General features: G+C 36.1%; 1 pseudogene; it reads left to right on the top strand.

Annotated features, from left to right (window-relative positions):
• Positions 1–1,694: 1,694 nt before the first annotated feature.
• On the top strand, positions 1,695–3,585 carry LOC141561837 (pre-mRNA-processing factor 17 pseudogene; annotated as a pseudogene).
• Positions 3,586–6,703: the final 3,118 nt, after the last annotated feature.

Here is a 6,703-nt window from a genome sequence, read left to right as displayed (position 1 = left end):
AATTAATTTAGGCAGGCATGATAGATATTGACTTCAGTCTGTTCTGGCAATGATATGACAGGATCCTGGAATTCAATAAAAAGCGTTACCAGAACATCACCTGCTGGAGTGCAGTGATGAAACTTCCTACAAATCCAAGCAAAATGGGACATGTTGTAAAAATTACAATAGTAAAAATATTTAATATGTATGGGGATGCCTGCCATCTAGGGGAGGGGGTGGAGGGAAGGAGGGGAAAAATTTGGAATAGAAGGGAGTACAACGGATAATGTTGTAAAAAAAATTACCTATGAATATGTACTGTCAAAGAAAATGTTATAATTATAAAAATTAACCAAAAAAATTAAAAAAAGAAAATTGCAATAGTAGAGCAATAACCAACTTAATATGCCTAGTAGGCTTCTATAAGAAGGGAATGAACTGGTCATGTCAGTGAGCTTTGAGGGATAATAGATGTATAACCTCAATGCTGATCTGGTGCTTCTGAAATGTGGGAAGATCAAGAAAAAGGCCTCTAATACATAGTCATAATCAGATGAAATTCATCAAAGCTAGCAGAAAAATATACCTGGAGTGTATTTATTATATTTAGTTAAGGGCTAAGTCCTGACATGCAAAGAGCACAATCAGATAACACTGATCTAGCTAAAGTTGTAGCAACCTAGGGTAGAGCCACTGAGAGAATGAATTATTTTTACTTATATTAATAACCAATTATTTGAATAAAGACCACAGTTTTTCTCCTTTCTATTTCTATTTTTTTTATAGGATATTCAACCAATCTTTGAAGGGCAGGATATTGCTGAAATGGAATCTTGGTCAAGAATCTTGGAAAAGTTTAAATATGATCAAAAGGTCTAGTAGAATTCTGATCCCTTATGTTCTAGTCAGGTCTGCATGAAGAAGGATACACCTTGCCTAGAATGCCTAGTTGGAAGTGATCTGGGCAAAGATAAGTCTCTTTCTCTAAAACTGAGTGCTCAGTCACATCACTCCCTATGAACAGGTCCATATCTTATAACATTCATTCTTCTAATTAATTATTAAGGAATCAAAATTGACTGCCAACTGTTGGGAACACCACTCTTTCAAGGGCATATAAGTATGAGACCACCATAATCCATCATTGGATTTACAAGATCTGGCCAAATAACCATCCTTTTATTAGTTACTTGCCAGCCATAATTCGCAAAATAATTTATTACTCAGAAATCACATCTCTTGAACTTGTTAGACATAAAAGAATGTATTCTTCAGAGAGCCCTATGAGGCAGATACAGAATGCACCTCAAAAATTTGGGGGAACAAGAGGAAAAGGATCATCTCCTAGTCCCCTACAACATTATCATTCTGAAGCACTCATAATCCAATATTCATCTAATTCTGCCTTCAAGATTTTGGTAAATCCCTTTATGGGAATTTAGAGGAAGAACCAACCAACAATTGCTCAGCTAAAGAATATGTGAATGGGTAGCGATCTTCACCTTGGGAAAATTGTCCAAACTGATGAGAGGACTTTTTGCAAATACAGAGACCTAAAGCATTCATCATGGAGAGCTGGAGCTGCAGTCATTTTGACTCATAATTGTACTAGCAGCTTCCTATAACTTGGGCTCCGGGTCCAAGTTCAGTATTTACAATAACACCAAATTGTTATTCCCTGAAACTTCTCTGCTACTAATACCCTGTTATTCCTTGCTACTGATTCTGTTATCTGTCTGACAAAAGTGTCCATGACCAAACTTTCTCTGGGGGAGATTGTTGACATGGTGCCAGAGGTGGCAGTTAAGGAAGAAGTGGAAACTAGAAAACCCCTTGGTTCTATTATTAAGGAAATTCAATGCAATCCTTTCTATGAGACCATGTTTGCTCCTGAGTGTGGATCAGAAAATGTAGAGGGCTGAAACTCTGAAAAGGTGTACTGGAATCATATAGCAGAGCACTTAAGGCTAATTACCTATTAGATGTGGGATAATGGTTCTATATACATATATTTAGATGACATGATGATGTAATGGCTCTCCTCACCACTCCTGCTTGCTGAATGTGTAGTGGTGAGGTAATCATGGGCAAGGATTGGAGGGCTGAGGAAGAGAGGTCAGGGTCACTCGGCTGTAGAATGAGGAGAGAGGCTTGAGACTCCCGACTCCAGAATCCAGGATATATCTTTGGCAAGCTGTGTGGCAGCTTGCCTGCTTCCTTCACTTCTCCTCCTAAAGACCAAGGACTTTGATTGATCCAGACTCTGACTGATCCTGAGGCCCTTCAGAAAGTTAGCCTGGACTTCATAAGAAAATCCCTTTAGGACTTCAGAGATGTTGCTCCTAGGAATATACTTTCTGGATATGCTGACCCAATTTATATCAATGATTTTATGTTAGAACAACAGAGAGAAACTTTAGAAACTCACTATGCATTGGACTCCTCATTAGATAATCATCAAGTTTCTGTTAAATGTATTGAGTTTGTAGAAGAAGCTAGAGAAATCAAGGTTTAACTGTGTTTGAAACTAGACAGAAAAAAGAGAAAGAAAAAAATTCAAAGAAAATGATGCATCAAATATTGATGGCTTCTTGAGATCTGAGCAAAATATGTAGATGAAAAAGAAATAGCTATATTTTCAAAGAAGAAAAGAAGGAATTATATGAAGTCACACCAAGAGGAAAAGAAAAGCAAACATGAGGATGACAAAACTGGAGAAGAAAAGAGCATTTTACATGTCAAAAAACTGCATGACCATCAAGATTGGTCTTATGTTCATATTCCTCAAGATGTTGGGGTTAATTTCTGTTCTACTGTATCACAAGAAATGTTATATTCCCCAAAACAGATTCATGTTTGGTCTGGATGTGCAAAGGTCAACAGATCAGGTTGCTCTATCTTTTTGGCTATTTCTTGCTGCCTTGCTCCATAGACAACAAAATTAATCTTAGAGAAGTTTATGGAGATTGGCAGTGTTTGAGAAGATTTGCCAGTCTCAGTAAAGGTTAAAGAAATCTGCTTTAGTGATGTAGGAACTCAGCTCCTCAGTGTAGCATGTGACAGAAAATTTAAGGTCTGGGATACAGAGGCAGATCAGTATCACAATTTATAAACTGGAAAGTCCCTTTTTGTGTCAGGTTCAAGCCTAATGATTATAAACAGAATTTTTTATGACTTGTATGACAGATGAAAAGATAGTATAATGGGATATCAGAAGCAATGATATAGTGCAAGAATATGGCGAGCAATTGGAAGCTGTCACTACTATTGTCTTTGTGGATAAGAATAGCTAGTTTGTTAGCACTTTTGATGACAAGAGCCTATGTCTTTGAGAATGGGACATTTCTATAGGTTTCAAATACATAATAGAACCGAGTTTCTATTCAATGCCTGCACTGACTTTGTTTCCTAATTGGAAGTACCCTGCATGTCAGTTCACAAATAATCAGATTTTAATTTTTAGAGCCCAGAACTGATTCAGATTGAATAAAAAATATTTGAAGGCTACATATTGTCAAGATAGCTTGTCATGTGGACTTTCCCCCAAATATGAGCTGTGTAATATCAGGAGATGGAAATGGAAAACTAAACATTTGGAACTGAAGACTCTTTGGGACTGGAAGTTGATCGAAAGTTCATGATAGGGGGCAGCTAGGTGTCGCAGTGGATAGAGCACCAGCCTTGAATTCAGGAGGACCCAAGTTCAAATCTGGTCTCAGATACTTAACACTTCCTATCTGTGTGACCCTGGGCAAGTCACTTAACCCCAGTCTCAGGGGAAAAAAAAAGAAAGCTCATGATAGCACCCACATCTTAGGTTATAGCCTATAGCTAGGATAGTCTCATTAAATTAAAGTTCACTTAGTTTTTTTTTTTTTTTGATTTGATTACTTATTTATTTGTATTTGATTATTAAATATGTTGGGTGACACAGATATGTGCTCTTTACACAGACTTCTGACTTAGTACAAATATATAATTCATTTTGTAATTTTGATTTATGTAATTTCATTCTACTCTCTATGGATGTCAACAAAATAAGCAATGTCTACTGATGTCCTTTTCTTTCCAATTACAAAGGCTTACTATCACTTATAAATTTTTGATCCATATGTTTTATTGCTATCTCCCTATACTGTTCTTGGAATCCACCTGATCTTCTCTATTAGTTTTGTCATTCCTAACAGCTGAAGTAATAAATGAACATTTAATTATAAAGGAACAAACACATAGATCTCTAACAAAGTAGACAATAAAAACTTCAGTGATTTCATTGTGCATAAATCTAGAGGAAAAACAAGCTGTTGGTTGAAAAGCTTTTCTTTTCTTCTACACTTATCTAGGTACCCAGTTTCAGTAAGTAACACCTTGAGAACTCTATTGTTTCTCCATGAGCCCTTACACTTATTTGTTTGATGTTAGTTTTCTTGTTCATTCATGTATTCATTTATTTGTTTATGCATTCATTTATCTATCCATCCATCCATCCATCCATTCATTAATTCATTTGTTTGCTTATTTATTTATTATTTTGGTACCTTTCCAGTTGCAATCCATTGTTTTCTTTTGGTTACAGTTTAGTTAATGTAGACAATGAAATAAAGAATGAACCAGCATCCTTCTCTTTGACTTCTCAATGCAGGCAGATCAATTGACCTTTATTCATTAAATTAAATCATTTCTGAATAGTAACCCATGTGGAGGGTAAATTGGGTCTGCATTATTGTGTCATGAAGTATGCAAAATATGTAATTATTCCTTCAGGAACATAATTCCTGATTAACAAAAATAAATCACTTGGTCTTTTTAAAGAAACTAACTAAAAATAACACTTTAATTTACACAACCATCTCCTTTTATTATTTTTGAGGAACTTGCTTTTTATGTTTTAAAATTACATATATATATATATGTGTGTGTGTGTGTGTGTGTGTGTGTGTGTGTGTGTGTGTGTGTGTGTTGTATGGGCTAGCTTTCTTGGAGGTTCTTTGGATGGACCTTGGTCTCAGCAGGATAGTCAAGAATAGAGTCTAAAGTCTTTATTCTTGAGCTTCTCTGAGATTGAGCTAGAGCACAGTCACTCTCACACTCTCCTTCACTCAGGCTCTCCTCCACAGTCTGTCTGACTCTGCCTGACTCACTTGATCTTCGTGGAGGAGTGCAGGAGGCAGGAGAGCTACCAGGAGGATGGTCAAAGATAGAATGTCTCATTTCCTGTCCTTCTCAGCCCCTATATAATTTAGTACCCTATATAATTTACAATACTGAATATGTGTGAACTAGAGAACCATAACATCATCATGCTAAGTACTAAGTATATATAGGAACTAGATAACCATGATCTCATCAATTCTACAGAGTTAACGCCTTGTTTCAAGTATACTTCTCCAGGTTCAGACCCTACACACACACACACATACATACACACACACACACACACACACACACACACACACACACACACATAGGAAAGGCACTATATTGGAAAAAAAAAGGGAGACAACCTAATCAGGTACATTGCCATCTGGGCTGCTGAATTGAAGGGAAATTTATATGCCTATAATCCTGAATGCATTAAGTACTCACTAATTTGCTTCCTAGATCATTTATGGTTCAGCAATATACTTATCATTGCATAACTTTTAGAAATATATGATATTTGCCTTTATAGAAATTTTATTTTTGAAGAACATGGCACCTTTGGAGCAACAGTCACATATAAAGATATTTTGTTTGTTTTCTCTATGCTACAAGCAAAACATAAAAGAGAAGAAAAGTAAAAATAACAAAAAGAGGAGGGTGTTTGTTGGATTTTGTTCACTCAGAGGTCTATCTGAACTACAGAGAGACTACATCTGCCAGGCAGAGGTGATTGTCTAAGTTCCCAAATGGGGAGTATGCAGGCAAGTTCTTACCCTGAATTTTAGTCTGAATTTTAGCTATTAACAAATGGGAATTATTGATTTGTGATGAAAAGAAGAATTAATCATAGGCTTAAAACTTGTTCAGTACCAGGATTCTATTATAATAAATTGTATTTTCTAAAACCCAGATAACTGTCATGCAATATTTTTGATTATTTCTGGACTTAATAATTATATGTAATTTTTAAAAGATCTTATTTTAAAATACATCATTTTACAGGAAAAAGAGGAATTCATCCTGTCAAGGAATTGAGGACAAGAGAATCCCATTATTTTTCAGCCTATTTAGCAATAGAAATCTCTGGAGTAGTGAGAATGCCAAGCCTTCTGCCAGTCCACATCTCCAAAATCTTGGGCCAGTTAGCCATTGCCTTGATTGCATAAACATGGCCCTGGACTCTAGCCTAATCTACTGTTTCTAATCTAATAAAATAATTCTTGAGGAAGATGATTCTTGGAATAGTATTGCTAAGAGTATTGAGTGGAGACAAAAAATTGAAAGGCCAATTAAGAGTTGGTATTTTAATTGGTGAGTACTTGCCTGTAAGGAGACATTTGAAGACAACCTTACAGCTAGAGTGGGGAATAACCTATGAATATTGCTTGGGAAATGATTTTGAAGCTTTTCCTAACCCCAATAGTCCCTCCTCATTGTCTAGAGATTCTTGTTTATATATCCTCTTTCTCATAGAGAACATTTAGCCTAGAGTTCTGAAGCTCCAAATGAAGCATCTGGGAGGCCCTACACAGGGAAAGTGACCTGACCAAGATCCCAAAGGTAATTAAGAGCTAGGCTG

This window comes from Sminthopsis crassicaudata, chromosome 3 (assembly GCF_048593235.1).
Source record: "Sminthopsis crassicaudata isolate SCR6 chromosome 3, ASM4859323v1, whole genome shotgun sequence".
Taxonomy (NCBI): domain Eukaryota; kingdom Metazoa; phylum Chordata; class Mammalia; order Dasyuromorphia; family Dasyuridae; genus Sminthopsis; species Sminthopsis crassicaudata.
This window is presented reverse-complemented; position numbering and strand designations above follow the sequence as displayed.